The sequence below is a fragment of the Rhinichthys klamathensis genome, unplaced genomic scaffold, assembly GCF_029890125.1.
Source record: "Rhinichthys klamathensis goyatoka isolate OS25496 unplaced genomic scaffold, OSU_Roscu_1.1 h1tg000764l_1, whole genome shotgun sequence".
Classification (NCBI taxonomy): Eukaryota; Metazoa; Chordata; class Actinopteri; order Cypriniformes; family Leuciscidae; genus Rhinichthys; species Rhinichthys klamathensis.
In genome coordinates, this window is record NW_026607165.1 from 82,888 (window position 1) to 110,766 (window position 27,879).

The window sequence follows — 27,879 nt, forward strand, 5'->3', positions numbered from 1 at the left end:
ATTCGAATAAAGTATTAGTAAATGTTGAAATTAACATTAACAAAGATTAACAAATGCTGAAGAAGTAGTTCATTCTTAGTTAATGTTAACTAACTAATGAACCTTATTGTAAAGTGTTACAATATATACTGTATGTATATTGTTACAAATACAAAAGTACACTGCAAGCAAGTCAGCATATTAGAATGATTTCTGAATGATTGTGTGACTGAAGACTGAAAAAAAATCAGCTTTGCCATCACAGAAATACATTTTTAAAAAGTTTTCAAATATATTAAAAAGATTTATTTTTAATTGAAAGAATATTTCACAATATTTTTGTTTTTACTGTATTTTTTGTTCAAATAATTGCAGCCTTGTGTAACATAAGAGACATATTTTAAAAAGATTTAAAACATCTTTTTAACCTCAACATTTTATGTACATTAACGATGAACATAAATTAACAAAAAAACAGCAGTGTATGTATTAATAATAAAACTAAAATGTGTATTTCTAAATGTCCAAAAGTGATCAAATAGTTTGTAAAGTATATTTCCCTCAAAATAACACAGTGATGTTGAATTATTAGGCAATAAGTAATAATTCATGAGATGGTGCTTTTTTAATACATGCATTCGTAAAACATATTGTTTTATTAATGCTTTGCCAGCGGCCATGTATCGTCCGGTCGGGTCTCGTCCTCATTGTTCATTCACAAACATGCCTCGGCTCTGAATGACATTGAGTTTAGTTAGACATAATGATCACACAACTTGGCTTTTCTCTAAATAAGGACTGTGGAGTTGTATTAGCTGTTGCCCGCCATTGGTGAAAGGTATGTTATGAATGACAATGTTAATGTTTAAACATTTTCAGGATTTCAAAAAAGAACTGTGAATAAGTTTAAAGAATTACTAAATTATGAATTACTAAAATGAAACTGGAATGAAAAGCATCATTAAAGAGAGCACATGGGTGTTCTAAGCATCCAAAAAAGCGCACGGGGCGCCCTTCCCAAACACACGTTTCCACAGCAACAGTGTGTCATGTGGCGGTATTAGAATGAAGTAGTCAGAACTCCTCCTTGCAGTCTGTTCAGGTTTGGAGCCCTTAAACAGCACTCAGCCTTTGGGGGACCAGTGGGAAAAGATTCAAGGAGGGTCTTCACAGCTCAACCTGTTACATCACATATCTTTGGCAAGGTCTCAGGTGAACATCTGCTTTTACTAGTAAGCTCAGAAAGGCTCTGGTTGTTACAGGACACACACTCAGTATCTCACACATTCAGTTCTCTCCTTGGCAACGGGTTAATAATAATATTGCTGCCACAATTTTCTCATCTGTTTTCTATTACTGCACACTGATTGATGTCTGAACATAAATTAAGGTATTTCTAACAGTTTTATGTGCATGTTTTATTTCAAATTCTAGATAGAGATCACAATTTATCATGTCATCATCAGCAAGCCAATGCGTTAAAGCAGACAGGAAGCGATGCAAAAATCTTTCAGCGTGATGCACAACTACAACGTGTAGCATTAAGGTAGAATCATTTGAGTTTTAAGTGTAAATTCAGTGATGAACTTAAAGGGATAAGTTCACCCAAAAATGAACATTTTGTAAATGATCATCATTTATTACACACCCTAATGTCATTCCAAACCTGTAAGACCTTCTTTCTTCTGTGAAAAAAACAACAAAGAGTGTCGGGAACAGTTGTGGGGTCCCATTGACTTCGATATTAGGAAAAAAAATATTATGGAAGTCAATGGGGCCCATTAACTGTTCGGTTCCCGACATTCTTCAAAATATCTTATTTTGTGTTTAGCAGAAGTAAGAAATTCAAACGAGTTTGGAACAACTTGAGGGTGACTAAATGATGACAGAATTTTCATTTTTGGGTGAACTGTCCCTTTAAGTTTTTTTTTTTTAATCTTCCATACAATGAAAGTAAATGGTGTTTGATGTTGTATGATCTGGACTTGCCTGTTGTACTGATGAGAGTAAAGTTTATGTCCATCCAGAAAATAAAAATACACTAACAGCCTAATCCAAACCTGTTTTTATAGAACTAAAACAAGTTACTAGCTGATAAATAACAACAACCTTCCTAAAAATGACTTCTAGGGAGTTTAAACCCTTGTTTTAGTTTGATAGTTTGTTGCCCATAGATGGAGTTTTAAAAGGCAAAAAAAAAAATACAAATATGCCGTGTCAAAAATGATTTTTATAGTATGCTACTTGGACAATATCCCTTTATCTGACAGATAGGCTATCACTGAATTAGGTGTCCTGAAATATCTTGAAATAAATAAATTGCAAAAACAAATGTGACAGGCTGCGGTCAGATTCTTTGTTTAGCCAGTGAGAAGACTTTGATGAATTTTCTTTCTGTCAGTCATTTTGGATCCACACCTGGCAGAACAGGAAAGTGGTTGTTGAAACGGTTCATTCAAGTTAGTGCCATATTTCAGCTTCATAAGCAGTTGTCAGTTTGTCATGCAAGAACGCTATTGTTGCTTTTGTCAACTTTGACAACACTCAGATGAGGTGCTGATTTCCACCAGTTTAACAAATTCTGTTAATTAATTTAGTATAATTCCAATTAAATAATATTGTAATTAATGTAATAAATATAAAATATTAATATACAATTCAATATTTGCTATTTAAAGTAGTCTATAATTGTATTCCTTAAAACTCATCTTTGATCACCAAAATTACATATTTACGCGGTTTTCCTTGAAAAAGAATTTCTTGCCTTAAAATAGATTGAATGTAACGATACACCTTTGCCTCATTTAGTAGGCTATACACGGTTCTATGAATATGCAAATTAGCCCCCCCTCCACTCACTTCCGCCAGGGGCACCTTCAAGCTCAAACCGGTGCGCAACGTTTTGCTGCGGTTTCCGGGTTGAACGACATGTTTCCTGGAAACGGTGTGCAACGGGGTTTGAGATACTTTGTCCCTGTCCCAAATGGCGCACTTCATGCGGACTTTCGGTCTCGTGGACTTAAATTGCGCGTGCTCGCCGAGTCTACAAGTCCGTAGGCCGTCCCATTTAGCATTTTAACGCTCTGAAGTGTGCTCAGCAGCGCCCCCTTTGTACCCTTGAAGCGGTCTTCCGCGAAGACTGCATAGATGCAGGCTCCACGCACTTTTAACTACCCAGGAATCCTTGCGAAAGGCCAATCAGACAACGGATGGGAGGAGATTTCGCTCACGGACAATTGTTAACATGGCTGAGAAGAAAATATTTAAGTGTAATTATCATTACGGTTTTTATGACAAGTTTATACAAACATTATGATCATCGACCAGTGGTTAATGTCTCAAACATAGGCTAATACATAGCTGAATAATACGATCGCATTATGATTCATTAAATAAATAGAACAGAATGTCAGGGCTTTACTGCGTCATATGTAAACACAACAACAATAGGCAGCATATTTCCCCGAACCTGTAGCTCCTGTCCATAACAACAATCAGACCGTCTTCCTGTTTCCGGCGTGACGATCGAGTCTGTCCCAAAAATACCTCTCAATGTGCCCTCGCGGACTCACGCTAAGGGCCCTATAGGTCTCCACTACATGACGTCACCGAAGTGTGGACTGAGGAAGTCCACAAGTCCGGAGTGTGCCATTTGGGACAGGGCCGGTTTCTCTTGTTTGGTGGATATGTCAAAAATGTCAGCCCAATCAGCAGCAACATGTATATAAACCATGCGGTATTAAAGAGACAGCTCTCACAATGGGTCCAAGTAAAGTCGTTTACAAATGTGTCCGCTGCAGCTCGGTATACGCAACAATTGAAGACATTAGAAGACATGTTTGTCTTTTCATCCTGAAATGCGAGGCAAATGTTGGATCACAATAATTAGGAACCACAGATTCCACAAATCCCTTCACTCGATTGTGATGTTCTCTTTTATTCTGGACGGCAAGGGCAGTGACTGTAACATCGAGCGTATTTTGCAGTATTAAACACGTATTTATACCGATTTCATCAGGCTCCGAAAAATTGTTCAAAAAGAACACAAAGAATGGCCTTCTCAGCTGCCATAGTTGCAACTCTTGCGTCATCAATTCACCACCGTTTCCGTTTCAAAAACGTTTTGCAACTTTTTGTCGGGGCTGAACGCAGCCGAGCTCAGAGATCCACTTGTTGACGATCACACCTTGACGTGATTGGTTACAAGGTAGTTTGTGACGTCAGAAACACCAGCGATTTCAAACCGCGTTTTTGAGACTGTCTTTGGTTCACTTCAGTTTTAAGGAGAAAATACTCAGCAATGGTGTTGACTTATGCATTTGTACATGGTTAGTCTTAAAGCACATTAAAAACACCATACAGACATATTAAGCTTGATTTTCACCACAGTGGGACTTTAAATGTTGCTTGCTGAATATTTTCTTTTTTTGTTTGCCCACACAACATCTGCCAGCAGGGGCTTATGAGGTCATGGTGCCATCAGATAATCAGATAGGGTTACTACTTGTCCGCTTCAGTGGCTAAGTTTGGTTCCAGAGCATCAAACATCGCTACAGCACCTTTAATAACTTTTAAACACTAGCAACTTCTACTTCTGCTCGAGAAGTCGATAATGCCTGATCCCTGGTGTAATCACTGTAAACATTTTCTACTGCAAAGAAACCCTTCCTTGAAAGTAGCCTGTGGTTCCATTTCAGGCACACAGAGCATCATGATATTGAAGCAGCAGGGAAAACACACCATTTCAGCCTCTGCAGTCCTGGCTATGAAGCCTGCGGGCTCATGATGCAAGACTTATTAAATTGAGATTTTCTCACTTTCTCTTTCATAACACAAATTAGACCTTAGTCAGCTTGTGTTTGCTGACTGATACAGCCTTAGTCAGGGTCCTGAGGAGCTGGGAGTGCACTTTTTTTGACTGGTGGAGACAAGAAACCGGAGGATTCTGAGCAGTAGTGCCGTGCTGAGGTTCTCCATCGGGGCAAAGCTGTTCTGCTTATATCGAATTGTATTCCACGCCCAAGTTATGATTGTGAAAGGGGAAAAAGCTGTTTTAGGTAACCTCGATGATCAACAGCATATGCGTGTGCTGAAAGAAATAAACCAGCCTTAAATGAAACTGAATCTTTTTTTGTCATTACTGTAAGCACAAAATCACAGAACAGTTGTTGAAGATTAATTTAGAACAAAAGGTACATCATCACACCAATAAATCTGACCGGATAGTGGGAAATAAAAGAGAAAGAAATAGAAAAAATATGCAGTGCGATCCATGGATTTACCCTTTCCACACGTTTCCTGAAAACCACTCAGTGTGTGATTTTCCTACCTTCAGACACTTTCACACCCTTAAAAGTAATCCATCAGGCGATAGGTTTCCATTTTTACCTGCTGCTGATAAAGAGAAGCACTGAATCGCAGGGTGCGTAACTGTTTCAATCTACGGGGCCAACAGATGTGAATGCAAATGGCCCCTGTGTACTCCCAGTCCGGTGATCAATCCTGGCAGGTAGAGCTCCAACAGGAGCCTAATGTATTCGAACTAATTAAAACGAGCCAGCGGGAAACTCCAGAACCCTGCTATTAAAACAGATACTTTTAAATGCAGCACAATTAAATTTCCCATTGGCACACACATGGCCCCGAGACCATCTGCACTGGTGCCGAAGCGCTCACCCTCACAAGAGTCATTTCAGATCGCGTTCACCGAAAACAAGGCGAGCGCAGCACCACATTGCAGTCGCCGCGGACCTACAAACACCGCTCTAATTATTTTGTGACACTTTGCCTCTGTTTAAAGAAACATCTGCGTGGGTTTTCTTTATTGTACTGGCAGCGAGCTCCCCCTCGAATGCATCATCTGGATATCATTAATCTAATAAGGTAATGCTCAAAGATGCACACCGGCCAGAAAGCTAGCGACTGGCGAGCTTCTCTTAAACCTCTCGGAATTATTCGCTGTGTCAAATGTTAGCATTTTTGAACACAGGGGGATACAAAGAAAACTGACTAATTCCTGCTTCTGTTTTGCCCAGTTTTGTTTTGCTGGTGATCCAAATGAAGGCACTGTAAGCCATGCTGCAAAAAGGAGATAAGAATGGCTTGAAGCTTATGACAGCAGCACTCTGATCAACACTACAATGCACTCCTCTAATTCAGACCCAACTGCAAACACATTTGGACTCAAAGGCAAAACCCACATGCATTCAGATAGTATGTGACTTCTTTGAAGACACTGACACAAGCACAGAGCTGCATCCCTGGTGTACATTGTATCGGTGGGGCTGAACGTCTCAAGGAATGGTCTATTCCTCAACGGTGGCAAAACAATCATATTGAGGTAATGAATATAATAATTAACTCTTTGCCTTGTGCAAGTAGAAGTAATAAAAATGATAATTTTGGTTGTTTTACAACAGAATACCAGGGGAAGGTAACATAATACATAATACATGTGCAAAATGATTTCAGATTTGACTAAAGGTGTCTTTACACAGACTGCTTAATGCTGATCTGGCGTAAATGCATTTACAATTGTATACTTTGATAAAAGGGGGTGAGATGGGTCAAAGCAGGCATAAATTAGTTTGGCTTTTTTGCAGTTGTGTAAAACGATTGTGATTCAGATTTAACCATTATCATAGACGTTATCATCTTGACTATAATCAATCAGATCAAAACGATGCATAATTTATTATAAAATGGATAGTTTTGGTCCTCAATGCTGACCGTTGTCTAACAGCCAGGTCTGATTTTTGGATGAATCATTCTTTTGAGTCTGATCTTTTGAATGAACTGTGTTGAATGAACACAAAACTGGTTTGAATGATTCATTCTTGAATCAGACGGATCCAGTTCTCAAGTTCGACTCAGTTTAAAATAGCTGAATGATTTGTTTATAAATCGGACGGATCTACTTCTCAAGTTCAACTCACAAATTCCAGTGGTTAAGTCACTGGTAAGTTTGGAATAATTAAGATTGTTTAATGTTTTTGAAAGCATGTAAACAATAATATTGTGAAATATTATTAGAATTTTAAAGAACTGTTTTCTATTTGAATACATTTTAAAATGTAATTTATTCTTGTGATAGCAAAGCTGAAATTTCTGCAGCCATTAGGCCTACTCCAGTCTTCAGTGACACATGATGATCTCTCAGAAATCTATACATTTATTACTGGAATTACCATTATTTTGAAACATTTGTAAATAAGTTCCAAAATATGATTTTGTAGATAAGTTCCAAAATATGATTATTCCAATAAACACGTTGTGTTTTCCTGTTTTATGGGGACTTTCCATAGTCATAATGATTTTTATACTGTACAAACTGTATGTTCTATCCCCTTACACTAACCCTACCCCTAAAAATATACCCATCACAGAAAACTTTCTAAACATCACTTAGTATGATTTAAAAAGCTGTTATCCTCATATCCCCACAAGGAGAAGCATTTCGGATGTTGCCATCTTTGTTAGGACATTTTGGGACACACACACACACACACACACACACACACACACACACACACACACACACACACACATACTGTAATACTTAAGCTGGATCCAAAGACACAAAAAAAAACAAAAAAAAAAACATTGTAGATTCATCAATTTACAATGAATGCAAATTAATGGTGATTTAAAAGTAGAAGGTGCTGGGTATTTATCCAAATGTACTATTACAGGAGACTCTGATAGCAGAGTCTTATCCTACTGTTTATGCCGTGCAGTTGCCCAGCAGTGGTCTCACAACAGATCGCTTCTGACCCGTGAGCCCCTGCCAGCCGATTTACATAAATCACACTCCAGATCTGACCGTTACTAGGCAGCACAGGCAAACAGAGAATCATCCTGAAATGGAAATCAGGCCACCAACCCAGAGAGCATCATACATGCTACTGTGACAAATGTGGCAAGGACTGAGTGAGTTTAACTACTTCCTGTCCACCCTTGTCTAGGTTAATATTCATGACAACGACAACTGCAAGTACACCCACGTAGGAGGGGACGTTCTTGCGACCTTGCTCAACGTTCCCTAAAAGTTCTCTAAAGGTGACAAAAATCTTGAACCTTTACAGAACATAGGTAAAGTTCCTAAAACGTCCTCTTTTGGTTATGAAAGTGCTGCAGTTCAAGGTTCCCGATATGACTTTAAGGGGACGTTTCATTTTGGTTATTTTATGGTCACATAAGAACGTTACAAAGAGGACTTTTGGGACGTTAACAGAACGTTCCCATACAGTTCCCTGTTTGTCAGGTAACGTTTCTTTCAAACTGGGCTGCAACATATCTTCCTGACCCATTTGGAAACGTCGGTTAAGATGCACCTATTTCACCTATAGGTAAAATGCAAAGTTCTCATAAAAAACAAAAAAAATTCTGTTCTTGTTTGTTTTTGTTCACAATATAAATTATAAATGGCGGATTCCTGCTTTGTATTTTATCTTTGAATGTGTTAAGCGTGAACACACAGTGCTTATGCCTGATTAAGGTTCTGTAGATCAAGAATCGGGAAAGAAGTGCTGCAGTAACATTCTAGTTTGTCCCCTAAAGGTTCCTGTAATGTTACTAAAGGTTCTGAAAACATTCAATAAACGTAATGGAAGGACCGACCAAAACATAATGTTCTAGGTTGATCCCCTAAAGGTCCTGCAAACATTATGGGTTAGGGTTAGGGTTAGGGCTAGGATTAGGGAAAATCCTATAGTAATGGTCCCGTAAACATTCCCAGAACGTCCTGAATGTTTCCTGAAGGTCCGCCAAATAACGTCCCCCAACCCTTAAACAAACTCCACATCATGACCGTCTCGGAAAGTTTTGGGAACGTTCCCAGGCGATGTCCTTGACACCATCAGCGAGGACGTTCTGAGAACGTTCTGGGAACATCAAATTTCCAAATAAATATGGTCCCCTAAACGTTCCGAGAACGTCCTGAATGTTCCGTGAAGGTCTGCCAAATAACATCCCCCAACCCTTTAAAGAACTCCACATCATGATCGTTAAGAACGTTCTGGGAACGTTACTAAGTAACGTCCTTGACACCTGCTGGGATGTTGTGAGAAGGTTCTGGGAACGTAAGATTTCTAGCGGGGACATTTACTGTAGAATTGATATAAAAACAGCCTTGCCAGAAAAGTTTACATTTAATAATCATGTCCTTGCCACATCAATTTAAATAAAATGACATTTGTGTAACTTGAAACAGAGTACTGGACATATTAAATTAACTCACAGACGCATTACCATACATACTTATGATGAAGAGCCTAAATAGATACGTGCTGTGACATAATAATCCTTTAAGCGAGAGAATGTTAATCGGGGAAGCAGCGATGTTGATATAAAAGCTCTGAACAGTGGCTGAAAGGTATGGCTGAGAATCTCAATATACTCAGTCTCTTCAGTGTTGTGACCCAAGGAAGCGGAGGTCATATTATTCCTCAGCTTCTTTAATTGCTATTTTAAGGATGTCTCACTCCTACACCAGCCTTCCTGTCAGAGTCTTTGAAGTGGAACATTGCAATTACACAGGAGAAGATTTTACCCAGCTAAAAGTGATCGCAAGCGTTTTCTTGCTACCTGCACTTTACAGCTGTAATACGGTGACTAAAGGGGGTGGTCCTGTTTACAGTCCTGTGGGACACATATAGAAGATTGATTAGAGAAAAACACCTAAAAATGCCTATTTTAGCCATTTATTCTTAAAGGAAACTGATCGATTAATAGCATAGAGGAGAAAAGATGTGATTTATTCAGCGCCAGCTACACACAAATACAGCTTTTTCACATGATCTCATTTGCATATAATGGTACATGCACTTTTACAAGTTGATTGTACTGAAATGTGTGTTGGCAGTGCCTGTACACAACCATCATATAATGATAAAAATCCATCCAGTGTTTTTGTTTTAATCTCCTTATATGTTTTACCCTGCCTCAAATTGAGCCGTTCGATTTTGTGACGTCAATAAAACGGACACCCCTCCCACGATTGTTGATTGACAGCAGCGTTTCAACACAGACCCGCCCTGAGCGAGCTGTCATCATAGATAGTCCGTCATTGTTGATACGCTGGAGCAGAATGGCGTCTAAGCGATTGTGGTGTTCTGTTCTTGGGTGTAATAACGAACACAGCAGTCATTTTGATGTTCCTAAATCCGAACCGCTGAAGACGCAGTGGCTGAGTTTTGTTTTCGAAGGGAATATTCCCCACGAGCAACGTCAATGCTTTCATGTTTGCGCGAATCATTTTTCACCAGACTGCTTTATAAACGAGGGTCAGTATAAAGCTGGTTTTGCTATGAAGCTGCTCCTGAAAAAAGAATCGGTACCAACTATTCATGTTCCTGCTGCACCTCCAGAAGAAATAAGTGTAAAGTTTTATTAACCTTTATATTAATCTTTGTAAATCGCGAAAAAAGTTGTTCATGACCATTAGTTGTAACATCAATCTGTCAGTGAACTAACCTATACATCAGTAAACACATAGCGTTCGCGTATCTCACTACTCTACCCTGCCAGCACATACAAAGATAGATCAAAGTGACATTACGTTAACCAACCATTCAGAAACGTCCTGTTTGAGCTTTAATTGTTGAACTTCTTTGCGGCCGTCATCTTGTTCCGGGTCCGACTACGGTTCAACTGATACGGTTGCACAGATGTGTCCTCAGAGACTCCCGCTGCCATTCTTGTTCCAAAATATACCCTCAACTGTTGTCAAGGCAACACTCCACGTGCGTTATGTCAAAACCACTGATCTATATAATGATTATATAGATAAGTCAGTGGTCAAAACGCCCCAAAGAACAGGGGGGCGGGGTTGAGCGAAGCTCATTATCATTTAAAGGCATATGCACTGAAACGGCGTGCCTGAAAACAGAGCTGTTTTTGACCAGGTAAAATTAGTGTTTTCTTACAATACTAATGAGAATTTTTAATAAAAGTATATCACAAAGTTTTCATTTAGACCCTAAAGATTCATATTAATACCCCTTTAACATTTATTTAATCAGATTCCCTCTGTTAGCCAAAGGAAATTGGTCATATTCAATGGTTATTCTGTACATTGTGTACTCCTGACTGATTAAAAAATACTGTACAGACCACAAGCACCCAGTCACACTAGCAATGGCGACTTTTTTGTAATACACATATTTTCAAAGGTATCGCCTGTTAAAGAGTCTTGTTTTGCTCTTAAAAACAAAACAATACTCTTGTTCTTTATTGGCATATGGTTCCTTTGCACAAAGGTTTCTTTATAGTGGAAAAAAGTTGTTTAGATTTTTCAAATATTCTTCACACTAAGAATTTTTTTGGGGAGTCCAAAATGGTTCTTCTATTTTTAAGAGAGGAACAAAATAATCCAGTTTCATGCTACTCAGAATACGTTAGGCTGTGTGTATTGTTGTATTTTTTTTCCTGCAACATCACAGACCGAAATAAACCAAGGATAGACTGACATAGTCGCCCAGACTGGAATGAACTTGGATTGACATTGTAGCACGTGTGACTCTGTGTAAGATCTGGTCTGTTTGTTGTTGTTCACACAGGAAAGCCACATGCACACATCCCTGACACTGGGCCCCACACTGACACCACATCTGTTTACACACCTACACCTCATCCTGCTGCTTACACTGTGTGTGTGTGTGTGTGTGTGTGTGTGTGTGTGTGTGTGTGTGTGTGTGTGTGTGTGTGTGTGTGTGTGTGTGTGTGTGTGTGTGTGTGTGTGTGTGTGTGTGTGTGTGTGTGTGTGTGTGTGTGTGTGTGTGTGTGTGTGTGTGTGTGGATGTTAAAAACAACCAATAGCCTAATTATTTGTTATTGGTGGTGTTGTATTGAACGGTACAATTACAACAATTGTGAATTATTTCAGATATTATTTCAGATATGCCTAACTGAGGAGCTATACATGGATTTCTCGGCAACTGCTTACGCACGCAACCGGAAGGCAGAAAAAAGACGTGTTGCATGGTTTCGTGTAGTAATAATAATAATAATTCATTACATTTATATAGCGCTTTTTCTTGGCACTCAAAGCGCTTTACATAGAAGGGGGGATCTCCTCAACCACCCCCAATGTGCAGCATCCACCTGGATGATGCGACGGCAGCCATATTGCGCCAGAACGCCCACCACACACCAGCTCACTGGTGGAGAGGAGACAGTGACGAAGCCAATTGGTATATATATATGGGGATGATTAGGAGGCCATGATGGCATGAGAGGCCACTGGGCAAATTTGGCCAGGATGCCGGGGTTACACCCCTACTCTTTCGAAAGACATCCTGGGATTTTTTTGTGACCACAGAGAGTCAGGTCCTCGGGTTAACGTCTCATCCGAAGGACGGACTAGTAGGCTAGTAGCATAGTGGTGGTGTCTGTAAGTCAAAATGTCAACGTAAACAAGCGTAACGTAACTTATATAAAAGCAAATTCGGGCTGTCCAGTAGATGCTGCACTACTAACATTGGCTATTACATACTAGCCTAACATGATAATTCATATATCACAGCAACACTGCAAAATTAAAGACAGACAAACAGATCCAACTAAAATCACGTTTTATTGAGTCAGCAGTTATATACAAACAATAAGGAAAGCTTCAATACTTAAGGTTGTTGCAGTAGCGGACCAGCTCACCAATCTTGCTTTCTAAACCCTCTGGTATGCGCACGCACCCGTAATGTTTGTAAACAGGAAACCCGTGTATATAAATTATTCACAATTCAATGCTGGAGAAATAATGCACAACTGATCTGTGAGTTAAAAGTATTTAACTGAAATGAAAAATAAAAGTAAATAGAAAAATTACAGAATAAAACAAAACAAATAAAATAAAATAAAATAAAATAAAATAAAGCCTCTTGTCTTTTTGGGGGTATTTCGTGTTTTTTTAGTCCATTAACTAAAAACAAATGCATCAAGCTTCAACATGTCACACAATGTTACTTAACAATTTCAAATGGAACCACTAAGCTGTAGTATAACAACCTCATGCTCCAAAAATACATGTTTTCTATTTTAGGCCCTCCTGAAAAAACATGAAAACTGAGACAATATTAGAAGCCATTTCCTCAGGGTGTTCTGAAACGCTTGAGCACTGATAGCGTGCAGCTTTGTCCCTGGCACTGAGGACAGTAATGGTATATTCAGTCTCTGGTAGATCTACCATCTTGCCAATTCCTCCAACACTTTGCATGTCTTTTCATTCCATGTCTTACTTACACATTTGTTTGATTAAATAATTCAGATTGCAAAAGATGACAGTTGGTCCTGTGAATTCTCTATATTTTGCAAAAGCATTTAGCGTTTTAGAGCATTTATTCGGTCAAAACAAATGTTATCAATTGTATGCAGCCCAACAAATAGGAAAGCAATTTTGATGCAGGATACTTTGAACCGCCATGGCCCTCAGGGAACAGTAATGTGGAGGGAGAAAAGGACAGCCCCAGTTAATTCTGGGAGATTTCACAGTCAGCAGCCTCTATGCTTTCTGCTGCCTGCGAGGCCACACTGCTCTGATAAATATGTCATTTCCTGGCTGATAGGGCCACAGATGGAATAAGGTTTGTATTGGGAACACATGCGCTGCATTTTGTCACCCACTGCACTAGCTGATAGAGGAGACCCCGGGGGAAGCAACCTGCCAATTCATTTTCTCTCTGCAGATTTTTCATCTCAAAGAGGACAGGTATTTTCTCAGGAAAGACAGGGCAATATAGCTTAAAATGAAAAGGGTTTTTAATAACTTCTTCCTGTGGAATGTGTAAATCGCCATATCAGCATAAAGGCAGTTCAATCACCCCCAGTGCAGACAACAAGAGAGACTATCACTATTGTACGGAGTGCTAATTTTGCACAATCCACGATAGAAGCATATCTTACAAAACAATGGTTTTCCAAGAAAATATAATGTCACGACGGAGGCATTTCATCTTTGCTTTACGCTGGAGGCTGTCTAGAAACAGCACAGCCTTGCACCGGCGGTCTGACACAGCGTGGCATTGTGTGAACTTCTGCTGTAAGTCTTCTGCTGTAAGTCTCTGTGTGGCAAAGAAACAACGAGGGCTGTTAGGAACCGGAATGGGAGCTGTCCACTCCTCTGTCACATGTACTCGTGTTCGCAGGCCCACTCATGGGTGAGACAGGGGTAAAAGAGCCCACTTGCAGCTGTACAAAAAGGCCAGAGGGAGGTTAAGCACAGCTGTCTGGGTGACATGGCATGATGGGAATATGTGGTAGTGTGGGAAGCGGTCTGAAGAAGCTCCCTGAAAGTGTCATCTTTAAGATCTGCTGAATCAAACTCTCCAGACACCATTAAACCCAAAGGCATAGAATGACCACAGGAAAGTAGAGTCAAGACACATACAAATCCAGGAAGCTCAATAGAACTAAACTAAAATATAATGAAATAAAATAAATACAAAAATCTAGTCTTAAATCTAAATAAATGTATCTAAATAAATAAGAACAAATATAATAAAAATATCTAGTAAAACATCTAAATGTCATAAGTGAAACATTTCTCTCTGGATATCCACTAAGCTGGGCTGTGCATTATGTTTCATCACTGTGACACTATTTGTCATACTATTTCTAATTATTGTTTTAGGTTGATCTGCCTTTTGCAGATTTTTTTTATCAGAACACTTTTTAATTAGAGCCATGAAATATAAGAACTGCAAACAAAAACAACCAGCATAAATAAATAAATGAATATATGCAATAAAAAAAATCTAGTAAAAGACTTAACATCTTTAAAATAAGATAATTTATTTGGGCAGCAATATTAAGATAACATTAAGCAATAAGACAATTATAATTATATCTTGAACTTTATTTTCTTTATATCAAGATCATTAAGATCTACTCTGAAATCAAGCAAATATCTTAAGCAATTTTGCTTCTCGTGGATCTTGTTTTAAGGATATTTATATATTTAGATGGGGGGAAAGGATAAAAATACTGAATATTAATTAACAATGATAAAAAAAACTTTTTACAGTCAGATTGTTTTGTTATGGCAGATATGTCAAAGCAAGACATTTTCATCAAATCCCATTTTTTAAAAGTCTGTTTTATTATTAGTGTTTTGGCTTCGGCTATAAATAACTTGTCATCCAAAATATCTGAACCAGTTTGAGATCTACCAGTGTTCAACGTGCTAATTGTTTATATCCTCTCTTTCTTCACCAGCCACCAACAGATCAGCTGCAAAAAAGCACTACAAAAGACTGCATTTATTACACACACACGTTACACTGCCTGTCCATCTCAAGCTCACCCCCCTCCCCTCTTCCTATCTGCCTGTGCAGAGCATCTGCCGCCCAGAGAAGAGAGGGAACATGGGAGCACATTAGTCACCAGATGTCACCTTTTGCTGCCAGCCCTATCGAACAGGCAAGCAGACAATGCAGCATGCATAGTGAACATCTGACTGGGGCCCACTTCAGCAAGACAGAGCTCACTGACTCGGAATGACAGCTCCTACTGAACGGCCTCAGCCCCCACTCCATGTCAGGAGTGACACCTACAGTTCTCTCTGGCGACTGTCACACCGCTGGCATGATAATACCCAAATACCACTAATTGTTGAACACTGGTTTTGGTTGATCTGATTTCTGCAAAGGCTCAAGATTTTTCTTTTTCTTTTTTCTGAAGAATCTCATGCAGGATGAACAGGCTGTCCACAGGGAGTCTATAAGCGTCAGTTGTTGTGCCTGAAATAGTAATGCCTGCAGGCACTAAATCATGCATACATTTCAGATCCATTAAGAATGTAAGGTGCACTTTTGTCACAATTCAGTTCCGTTGGACTTCTTTCGAAACTCAAGTTGAAGTTTTCTCTTAGATGTTTTTTGTAATTAGCCACCTTACAGTGGCCAATTAAAGGGACAGTTCACTCAAAATGTTTTATTCTTTTATCATTTACTAATTCTTATTTTGTTTAAAACTGTATTACTTTTTTTGTTCTGTGGATATTTTGAGAAAGGGAAGAATATCCTGGTTTCATCCTTTTTTGGTGAAAGTGAATGAGGAACGGGGGTGTAAAGCTCCAAAATAAAGCCCAATAAAAGTGGTCCAGAAGATTTGTGTGATACACATTACCTTTTAAAAATTTGGGGTCAGTACATTTTTATTTATTTTAGTTTCTGTTTATTGAAAGAAATTAATAATTGTATTAAACAAGGATGGAATAAATTGATCAAAAGTGACATTTAGGATATTTATAATGTTACTAAATATTTCTATTTAAAATTTATGCTGTTTCTTTGAACTTTCTATCAAAGTACCCTGAAAAAACATATCACGGTTTCAAAAAAAATATTAAGCAGCACAACAGTTTCCAATATTGATAATAATAAGAAATGTTTCTTGAGCATCACATCAGCATATTATTGCATTATGTTCTCTGTGTTTGTCCCTGGACTTTTATTATTATTCCAGTTTCCTGTTCTGTCTGCCATCTTTGTAGTCCTTTTGTAGTTTTTCATGTTGATCAGTTCCCTGATTGTTCCCAGGTGTGTCTTGTTACCTTTGTTACTTAGCACTTGTCTTGTGTATATAGCCCTTGTGTTTCCTTTGTTCTGTGTCAGGTGTTGTTTGGTGTTTCATGTGGATTTCTGTGTTCCCCGTGTTCCTGGTTGTTGTTTAGTTTCTAATAAACACATGCAGTTAGATCTGTTTTTTCGCATGCATTCCTTGCTCCTCGTGTTACAATTATAATGATTTCTGAAGGATAATGTGACACTGAAGACTGGAGAGATGACTGCTGAAAATTCAGGTTTCTTATAAATCACATTTTAAAATATAAAATGGAAAACAGTTATTTCAAATCCCCAAATCAGTTTGAATTTAAACTGGATCATTCTGATTTGTAAACTACTGTAATCATTCAAAAAAGATGCAGTCACAAATCAGACATCATCGCAACTGTTGATGAACGGAGAGATAATATTGATGTCAAGATTTTCAGTATGACCTCTTTTTCCTCACACAAAGCTATTTAAAAAGGTGGTAGTTCAGAACACTTGGAAAAACACTTTTACTTCCATTTATCTTTCTTTCTTTTTTTGTTATTTTGGAGGTTGACAGCTATTTTCATGTTCTTTCATTAGATAAGAATGGCCAGGATATTCTTCAAAAATTCACCTAACATTCCATAGAAAACAAAGTCATATGTAAATGGACTGCATTTATATAGCGCTTTCACAGATCCAATGGCCACCAAAGTACTTTAAATATTGCCTCACATTCACCCATTCATACACTGACGGCGGTGTCAGCCATACAAGGCGCCATCCAGCTCGTCGGGAGCAGCTGGGGTTAGGTGTCTTGCTCATGGACACCTCGACACTTGGTCAGGTGGAACCGGGGATTGAACCACCAACCTTCCGGTTTGTAGACAACCTACATGAACCACTGTGCCACTGCTGCCCATATGTGTTTAGAACGTCATGTTTCATTTTTGGGTGAACCATCTATAAATATCAACGTGGGTTCAAAATGAAGCAGATAATGTGAGGCCTCTAGACTCACAACGTGAAGACGTCACGCTCCTCTGATGCTTTTCAAGAAACAAGAGTGACCTATGTGGTTGCCAGCTCATAAATCAGAACCTCATAAATGTTGAATATTGCAATGCTTATGGCAGAGAGTTATGAGACCAGGGTCTCTAGTTCAAATCCCTAAAGCGTTTCATCCAAAGCTCTGTCCACAGCTGATGCTCTCGTCCCAGAATTGTGCAGGTAAACATGGGCGGCGATGTATTTTAACATTTTGTCATTAATAATTGAATGGTAAGTAGTTAAGAGTTTGACCCACCATCGATCTATCTCCACATCACATGCATATTTAAACATGCTTTTCACCATTTAACTCATAACTATGTGAACCTCACTGTGGCACAATGCACATCACTGACCTCCACTTGTTAAGGATTAATCATATTACAAAGATGTTTCATGAGTGTACATTTGAGTGCACATTATTTGGTTAAAATAAACCCTTTTAATTCCCTATTTTGATTCATAAATGGTGATTCCCTGTTGTGAGTTTTTTTTTTTTACGAATGAAGCGAAGCTGTATTAAACACAAGGGCAGTGCAGAACAGCTTATGTTGTTCTGTGGTCAGTCACTTCAGCAGAAAGGGAACCGTTAGGTCAATGGACATTGATTTGCTTCCCCCACCCAGCTTGTAAGCTGCAGCTGTGTCTGTTACTAAGCATCACTGGCCTCTCACTGAACCAGTAGCATCACTCTGTTGTGATGACAATCACCAAACACATGGGGAAGACCAGGGCTAGTTGTCACATGGGGAGGTTATTAATTCAATTGCACAAATGTGTAACAAAAACATGGGTGTTTTTCATAAAGGTCCAGTTATCATGTTTAAATTGTTATAAATTATAGGAATTTGTAAAATACACGACTATTCAAAAGTTTAGGGTTGGTAAGATTTAATATGTTCTCTTATGCTCTCCAAGGCTGCATTTATTTGATAAAAAAAACATTAAAAAAGTGTGTAAAAACAATATTGTGAGACATAACCATTTTAAATAACTTTAAAATTTTATGTAGTTTGTAATTTAGTCATTCAGCAGCAATTCTTCAATGTCAAATGATCCTTCAGAAATCATTATATGCTGATTTACTGCTCAAGAAACTTTATCAATGTTTAAAGTTTTTCAAACATTTTTTCAGGATTCTTTGATGAACAGAAAGTTCAATTAAATGTATAATGTAACATTATGTCTTTACTGTCACTTTTCAACTTAATGGATCCTTGCTGAATAAAATATTTTTTAAAATACTGACGAACCATTTAATTAAAGGTTAAATTGTGACAACTTACTCCATAAACTGTAATTGAATTGCACATTTTCCCTGGACAACAACCGTGGTGTTCAACAGTTTTTTTGTTGTTGTTTTTTGTTGTTGTCTTAGAGTATGTCCCAAATTAACTTTTAACTTAATTTAAAAAATAAACCTACCCTAAGAAAGGTGTGACAACTAGCCCCGGCCAATCCTATAATATGAGACAATGGAATCACTGATGATGTGTATTGTAAGATTCCTTCACATTTGATTCCACATTTAAGTGATGGTACCATAGATTTCATATAATAAAGGCTAGATGTCGCGTCCGCGCTGCTGGCCAATGGAGGTCGACATCCGCACGTGGCGGCCATCTTGTCACAGGCAGCTCGCTCACTCGTAACATTGTGTTTTAATGGTGCATGTACTTTTAAATAACCAATGCTCAATTTTCTACCGATTTTCAAACGGTTTGGTTTGTTATAAACGTCAGAGATGTAGTTATGACACTGCATACATATGAATAATTATAACATATATGTTCAAGCATTCAGAATTATAGCAATGTTAATAAACGTTTGTAAGAAACCAAACCGTTTATAAATCCGTCAAGATTTCAGCGAGATAAGAGGATTTGTGTTCATGCTGATCACTCACCTTACATCAGAGCCTGCCTGTGACAAGATGGCCGAACAGTGATGCAGGAAGTGACTCCGCCATCTGAAATCTATGGATGTTACCACATCTCTGCATTAAGTCTCCCTTGTTCCTAATAACTAAAAGAAAAAAAATTGCAATAAAAAAGAGAGATATTATTTTTCTATTATCTAATCCAGTGGATGTGAGGTTTTCCAGCACTAAAATCAACACGTTAGTGCAAGAATCTGCCACTGCTCTCGGCAATCGATAGTAAAATTCCTCATTCTGTGCTCGGGTAAGTAAATGGAATTGAAAGTGGGGCAGAGGGTATTAATGCAGATGGTGGAATATCCATTTTATCACGTCCTCCCAGCAGGCCCTGTTGATAAAAATGACAGCGGGAGCGCATTACTAATTCCACCACTGTCATGGCCCATAGTCACTTACCTTGCAAATGAAGTGCGGTAATAACACCTGCCGGTCAGAACAGCTACTCTCCGTAATACAGCCATGTTAAAATGGATCCAGGAACGCACGGACCTAGACCTGCAAAGTCTTTTTTGTACATTCATAATATAGACAGAGAAAACTACAAATGTAAATGCATAGCCTACTCACTCACAACAAATATGAAAACAGTTGTTGCTTGTGCCTATTATCTTAAATCGGTTGAAATTATAGGCCTTTTAATGAGAGTCATATATTACTGAATCGTAGATATGATTCAAGCTTATTCAGTTACTCTAAACAAATGACAATAGTGTTTTTTGATGTTCAAATGAAAAGTAGCTACCCATTTTTTTTACTGGCGCCCCCTCTTGTTAGTTTCCTGTAAGTTGTTGGTAAGAGCAGAAATGCATCACTTGACAAATAAATCATTTATGAGCCAGTGATTTATTGCCCAGCAAAAATAATGGCATCCATTACTGATAGATAATATTTGCTAACACATATTAATGTACTAAAATTACTAAATGAAAGGTCCATTACTGAATTTGCATGAACATGCACCTTATATCATGCATGCGAAATTTATGACCAAAAGGGCTATTGACATATGACTTGAATTTAGCAAATTATAGTTTACCATGCAACAAAGAAGCAACCCCCACACCTATGAATTAAACATGGCACGAAAAGCGAAACATTTAATTGGATCTGAAAGCCAATTCTGAAGCCCTTTTATCTCCAAATTTAATTAATTCGATTTTGTTCACACATTAATGGAATTATTTCATCTATATTTGATTAAAAATCAGTTGCCATACAAATACAGAAACTCTTCAAAAAATAAAACACTTGTTTTTTGTTTGAGGTGAGGCACTTTCACATTCTGAGTTCACTAAAATGCATTTAAGAAAGCTTCAAGGAAAACTTAAAAGGAACAATACTCTCTCAAATATGGAAATTTAGTCATTATTTGAATCCGAATCATTTGAATTGAACAATAACAGATTGAACAATGACAGAATTTATATTGTTCAAACCATATATTATGTGATTTTTTGTATGTGAAATTCCATGCAGACTCCTCCATAAAAGCCATTATTAACAGATTATTGCATCTTCCTGAGCTGCTAAGCAGACTCCGCAGACCGAGAGACCCAGCCATTACCCACCATAGACATAGAGCCTGAGCCAAAGCCCTCAACGGAGCCAGAGCCAGTTGCCAAGTCCGTTCCAAAAGCAAAGCCTCAGGTCCCGGCTGACCAGGTGTGTGAGCTGGCCATAACATCCGTGACAGTAGGGGTTTTTATGGACCTGGACTCTAAAAAATGGCTGATAGACTGGGAGAAGGAGGTAGTGCTTCCCACCCTTCCCACCCACGAACCTTCTCTGTCACTGGTCCCCACCTGCACTAATGAATGTTCATCACTTCTTTCGTCATCATTGCCGCTGCTCCTATCCAGCCCTGTCCTTCACATAGTGTTCTCCATCGCCACCAGCCCAGTCCATCACCAACCCTGCTTCATCACAGTCTATCACAGTCTACCTCTCCTACATACTCAACTGAAGCCAGCCATTCCCTCGTCTCCAACTCCTCAGATCCACCATCAGCCCTGCATGTCATGCAGCCCTGATCCACCTTCGGGCTTCCGGTCCCCAACGCTGCCCTGGCATGAGGAGTCCCGAGCTCCGCCTTGTCCCTCTGAGCCCTCAGTTCCACCTCGCCCCATCAGCTACACCCGGGATTGCCGTCCCTCCAGCTCCGCCTGGCTCCCACGTCCCACCGTCTCCATCTTGGTCAGTTATCGCTGCACCCTCACCACAGACTTCTGAGCTGTCTGCTGTGCTCCATCCCTCCACCTCTAGTTCATCCCTCAGGCTCCACCGGGGTCCTCACTCACACCGTCGTCGCCTTAGTCCTTTACCCCCTTGACTCCACCTCGGCCACTCGTCGCCGGGACTCCACCCTGGTCTCCTAGTCTGTCGATGTCACAGAGTCTCTCTGTCCATCGGATGTCACCTGGGCTTCAATATCTCCCTGCGTTACCTCAGTCGGTCGGGCTCAAAGGACCACCCTGGCTCCTCCCTCCATCACTACCGCCATTGGTCGCCTCTATCATGGTGTCTCCTGGGTTGCTCTGGGATCTCGTCGGCCATCCACTCCTCCATGGGCCCTTCCACCATCATGTTCTCCATGGCTCCTCCCACTGTCACCAACTCCATAGTTCCTCCCATCAGCTCCTCCATGGCTTCTTCTGCCGTCTTCTCCGCCTTGGTTCCTCCCATCAACCACCCTATGGGTTTTTAGCGCTTCACCAGTCACTCGTCCACCTCCTGAACATCCACCCTTCTTCCATTTGAGCCATCCATCACGGCGTTAGGCCGCGCCTTCCAGAAAGGGGGCGTTCTGTCACAATCTGTATATTTAGTTTCTCTCTTATGGGCTTTTAGTTTGGTATGAACTTTTAGTTTGGTTATTGTCAATTTCCTGTTTCCTGTTTCCTTTGTTCCTAGTTTCCTCCCAGTCATCAGTTTACATGGACACACATTAAGCATCCCAGATGTTTGTTATCTTCTCATTATCACTGTATTTAAGTTCCTCTGTGTGCTCACTTGGTATTGTAGTGTCTTACATGCTGTCACGTTAACTATTCTCCATCTGTGGACTATTTGAGTTTGTTTTATAATAAATACCTTTGTTTTGTAACCTTTTGAATCCTCATCTTTATCATCTGCACCTTAACGTTACACATGTTGAGCAATTGATGCCAGATTTTTTTTTTTTTTGTGAACTGAGGAATAAGTGGGGACTGGACGCATTAATAAAGGGCTGCTTTTTACAAAATCATTCATGAGCCGAAGTTTTCACAATGACAATGACTGTGATCTTGTTGAATAAAAACTGTTATGATGGAGTATTTGTAAACAAAACAGAGCTTGACACAGTCCTGACCTGCTGGAATGAAGATGGCTTAATTCCTGACAGCTGATTGAATCATTTTCGGTCAATCCTCGACCTCTGATTAGCCTGAAGATAATCGGACACAGGTAAATGACAGACGACCGGAGGTGGCAGCCTGTGTGATAACAACAGCCTCAGATCAGATAAGAAAACAGACTGATGCAATTGAGCTAAAGCTCTGGTTTGAGTTTGTCCTCCTGTAAGCCAATCAGCAGGCTTTCCGTTCATGACGGAGAACACAAAACTTGCTCTTAGATCAGTCCATTACAAAATCAGTCCGCACAGCGTCCAATCACGCCACCGCTCGGCAATCTGTTCAACAAACTGTGGGCCCTCATCCAGGGAATCAAATTTGTCATTCTGGTTGGACCACCAGAGCCTGTTTCTCAGTCCATCCCTGCCTCCTTTAGTGAACTGAACATCTGCTGGCCTGCTGAAGCCACGGCTCCTCAGTCACTCCCTCTCTCCGCATGAAAACAACAGAGGGACGTGTGAGCGGAGGGGGCCAGGAGAGTCCTTTACAGTGCAGATGCTGCCGGTCCGCTGCATGCTGCGTTCTCATTCACACTGTTTTCCTGCACAATCAAGTGGGTGAGATGCACACACAAACACACATCTCTTTTCAACACTGCACCAGGAGAGGCTTGGATTGGGGAAATGTCTGTGTCCACTCAAACATTAATTTCAAAACAGAGAGAGAGAGAGAGAGAGATGGACAGTGAAATGATCTGTTGACCAGAAGCATTGGAGCTCATATGTAGCAATAATAGCATATGTATCTACTTGGAATGAGAGACGTGACAGGGTCTTTGGAGGATATTCGGGTTGTTTTCTTCATGCCTCGTGCTTTTTTTCCTTTGTGATTGGGAAGAATCGCAGCCTGAGCCGAGCTTGGGATTCAGCACACATGATTAGAATTCTACCAACCCTGCTTGGCCTCTGAAGCAAATCATTTGCCAGGTCCTGAGGGGGTTAAAGGCAACACATTTTACATATTAGTATCTATCAGCTGACACAATGCAAGGGTAGTGATGCCGATACAACAGACTGCTGCTTGAAACAGCAGCAGCACATATAAAACACAAGTCGCTAAATGTTGTACACATGAAATGACACATCATTAGCCCTTTAAAGGCACAGTTCACACAAAAATGAAAATTCACATCCTTTCACAAAAATGAAATCCATTCACAAATACAAAAATTCTGTTGTACATACCCTCATGTTGTTCCAAACCTTTTTCACAGTTTTTTTTTTAAACATAAATTGCACATTTTTGAAGAATCATTGGCTCTAACTATAGAACAGTTCATAGTGCAAATTACAAAAAAGCTTTGTGTGATGGACAGGCTGACATTTAGGTGATTATTTACAGGTAATCTTGCCTTCCCATAGAACTGTTCATGTTCATGTCCAGAATTTAAAAATGACATGTCCAACATGCTCTCACTCTCAAATTGTATATTGTAGGGATTCAATGGGGCTATAGGTGTACCGGGGTAAAAGGTGCATTTGACTTTATTCTCTTTTAAACCACTAGATAGCACAAAAATTCAGCTCAGCGCTTTTTATTATGCACGTGGAAATTTGCCTGATCCTTGATGTGATCATGGACAGAAAAGATTTAATATTTCATGTTTTTTAAAATGTTGTAGATTTATGTAGCAAATGAGAATTGATACATTTCTAAATTTTGAGACAAAGGTCTTGTTAATGATTTTCATTTTTGTTCAAGGTAATTAAAGCAACAGTTTTTCAATAACAGAAGAGTATGCAAAAGTATAGTATTTGGGGTAAAACCAGGTAAACTGTATAGTTAGAGCCAATGATTCTTCAAAAATTTGCGATTTATGTTTTTTTTTTTTTTAACTGTGGGACATAAGTTACATGAGTTACATAAGTACAACTGAATTTTTGTTTTTGTGAATGGATTTCATTTTTGTGAAAGGATGTGAATTTTAATTTTTGTGTGGTATTTGCTATTTGGGCTAAAGGCACAATAATTAACATAATAATAAACAGCCGGCTGACTTTTCCATTTGTTGACATGACATGGTTAGATTCAGATGGTAAATATCATATATTAAGTTGGGTGTCCACTTCAGAGATAATCACCATATCTATAATGAAACCATCATATTTAAAAAAATATCAGATTAATCATAAAATATAATAAAATTCTACTGTAAAGCTATATTAAATTATTATGGGATCTCATTCAATGCTTTCAGAATCTTTACTTTTTAAAATAATTTTGTTTCTGTATTTTTAAAATGAACATATTTTATGAAAATTAAATATTTTATTTATCAAATTAAACCGAAAATAGTACACATTTAGCTAAAGTGATTATTTTGAACAAATATTAACTTAGACATTATGCAAAACATATTATTTTAGCTAAAGTATGTGTATAAATAATGTGTGCCTTTTGCCTCATAGTGAGCCTGTGTGGGGTATAGGCCCACCTTTTCACCTCATACATTTATAAGATTTTTAAACAAACAAACCACTTTTATGATTCATTTTCACAAAAAAAATATGTTGCTCCATGAATGTTCAATAAAAACATATATATTTTTTCTGCAATCATACACTATGGGAGTAGTGAAAATCACATTGTTCTTAGGGTGTACCTTTAGCCCCGTTGTACATATCAGTTTGTAGAAAAAACGTTTAGACTTTTATGGGTTTTTTTTTTACTATTACAATCATGGTTAGGTTAGCGGTTGGATTTTATAGTTAGGTTTAATTTTGGTGGTGTGTTTTTATTTGACCCAATCCATCATTTCTTCCAACTTCTCATGAGACCAGGTTAGATGTCATGTTTGGTTAAAACAAATGTGAAAACCAATTGCATATTGGCGTTAACATCAGCACACAGATTTTGAAATCGAAACTCATCTGTGAAAATTTGTGGATCATGACTAACCGTATATGCCCACTTCTCTTGAAAAACAGTGAAAAACAGTATGTGAAAAGTCGTTATATGAATGCAAAGCATTTATAAAAGAGTAGGCAAAAAGTACTTGGATGACCTACTACTACCGCCAAGATTCGCCAAGACACTTTACTACCCCATTAGGCCACGGGAGAGGAGTTGTGAATGGCAGTAAAATAAGACAACTGACACTGACAGTCACATGACAATGACACTAGTGGATGTATATCCGGATTTCACTGATATACATACTATTTAGAGCATAGTTTTTTTTAATAGTCACAATATCTTTATTCAAATGTGGAACCTACTTAGTATGTAAATTCAGATGCATGGTTGGAATATGGTGCACGTGTTTTTTAGAGCTTATGTTTAATGATTGTTCAAAAATGTCCACTCTTGTGTTTAACAAAAACAATTAGTATGGATTTGGGATGACATGAGAACGAGAAAATAATGACAAAATATTAATATTTTGGCAAATTATTCCTTTAACAAATTGACTAAGGATAGATTAATTCTGAGGGGGAAAAAACAATAAAGAACATTTTAAAAAGATGTTCACAGAAAACCATGCATTATGAAAGAGAGATGTCTGGCTCACAGCAATAGTTTCTGATAAATGTAAATCATTCATTGAATTCAACAGGTCATCAATTGAATGGCTTTACAAAACAGATCAGAGGATACATGAATTAATTTAGTGCTGATATATCAAATCCACTTAATCTCATTTTAGGTGCTGCACATGTGAAAATAAATCTCTTTTCTCGCTTCAATTTCATAAACCTCAAGTTGTATCAGGAAGATCTTTGTCAAGGCATTGTTTGACATGTGGCATCACGGTAATCACCACTGCCAATCCTCAACAGTGAGCGACCATTACAAGCTAAGCCATGTGCTGAAGCATCAAAACCTGGAACTGACTTTGTGTCCTGCTTGAAGAGGTGGTGCTGAATTAAGGATGACATCTCATTGGAATTTCTGGACAAATACCAACACACAGTTTGACGCACTTCAACAAATATGGACACATTGACATTGACACACTCTTTGGCTAGGGGATGTCCCTGGTCTGTAACAAAGGTACAGCGGCAAAACATTAGTCTCAGTTTCTCTTTCTATCCACAGAAGCCCCTGGAGAAGGGCAGGCACTGCCCCACCATCTGCTAACTGCGTCTGGAAGAGCCAGAATGGCTGCCAGGACCCAGATGACAGAACTGGCCAGCACAAAATCCATGCATGATAAACCTGCAACTGTACCTATTACCTCTTCCACACTATTCAATTTGTGATGCTTGGAGCAAGGAGAATAGTGTCAGAAGACCATGAGGCTCTAATTGGTACGTACATCAATAGGATGCAAGATATTGTTAAGTACCACAATATCATGAAGCAATGCAAATGGCAAATTAAAAATGATGGAGAAATTTAAAACTACTCATTTAATGCTAATTATGTATATAAAAAACAATACTTTTTTACATTTATTGCAAATTATGCATAGCCTGTATTTAAGTCGTTGGACATTTTCAGTGTTTGAGAAGAGAGGGCTGGGGCTAAAGAGTTCTTGTTGGGCTGATGTGGCATGACATGGCAACAAATCAAAAGAGAGCCTTTTTTAAGAAAGCAGACAGCAGATCTTTGCAGACGTTCTAACCAGTTATGAGCATCTCTTCTCTTGCTGCACTTCCCCTTTATCCTCTTTCTTTTCTTTCTGTCTTCTCTTCATTCTCTGTGCACCTCTTTTCACCTCTATTGGCATGGATAAGGCAATCTAATGTAGGACTACTCCTATGAGTTCTCTTTATTATGCACCTTTGCAAAATCATAGGGGAGGAAAGGGGAAAGAATGAGAGATCGCAAAGAGAAAAATGAAGGAGAAACAGTAAAGAGAGAATGAGAGGAAAAGAGAGAATTGGGGGGTGGTGGGGGCCTGGGAGTGCACGTCAGCGCTGCTGAGAAGAACCTCATTTTCCAAGACCATCTGTTACCAGTCCCTGAGCTGAAAGCTCCATTTATGTCATTCTTACCACTGCCACACAAGCAAAGTGTCCTCTCTACTGCTGCATGTACCACAACT

General features: G+C 38.9%; 1 long non-coding RNA gene across 1 annotated transcript in view; it reads right to left on the minus strand.

Annotated features, from left to right (window-relative positions):
• Positions 1-27,879, minus strand: part of LOC130077620 (uncharacterized) — a 30,944-nt gene that overhangs the window by 1,217 nt on the left and 1,848 nt on the right. The window contains exon 2 of the long non-coding RNA XR_008805806.1: positions 19,894-19,992. This is a non-coding gene — a long non-coding RNA (uncharacterized LOC130077620). The remainder of the gene's footprint in view (positions 1-19,893; positions 19,993-27,879) is intronic.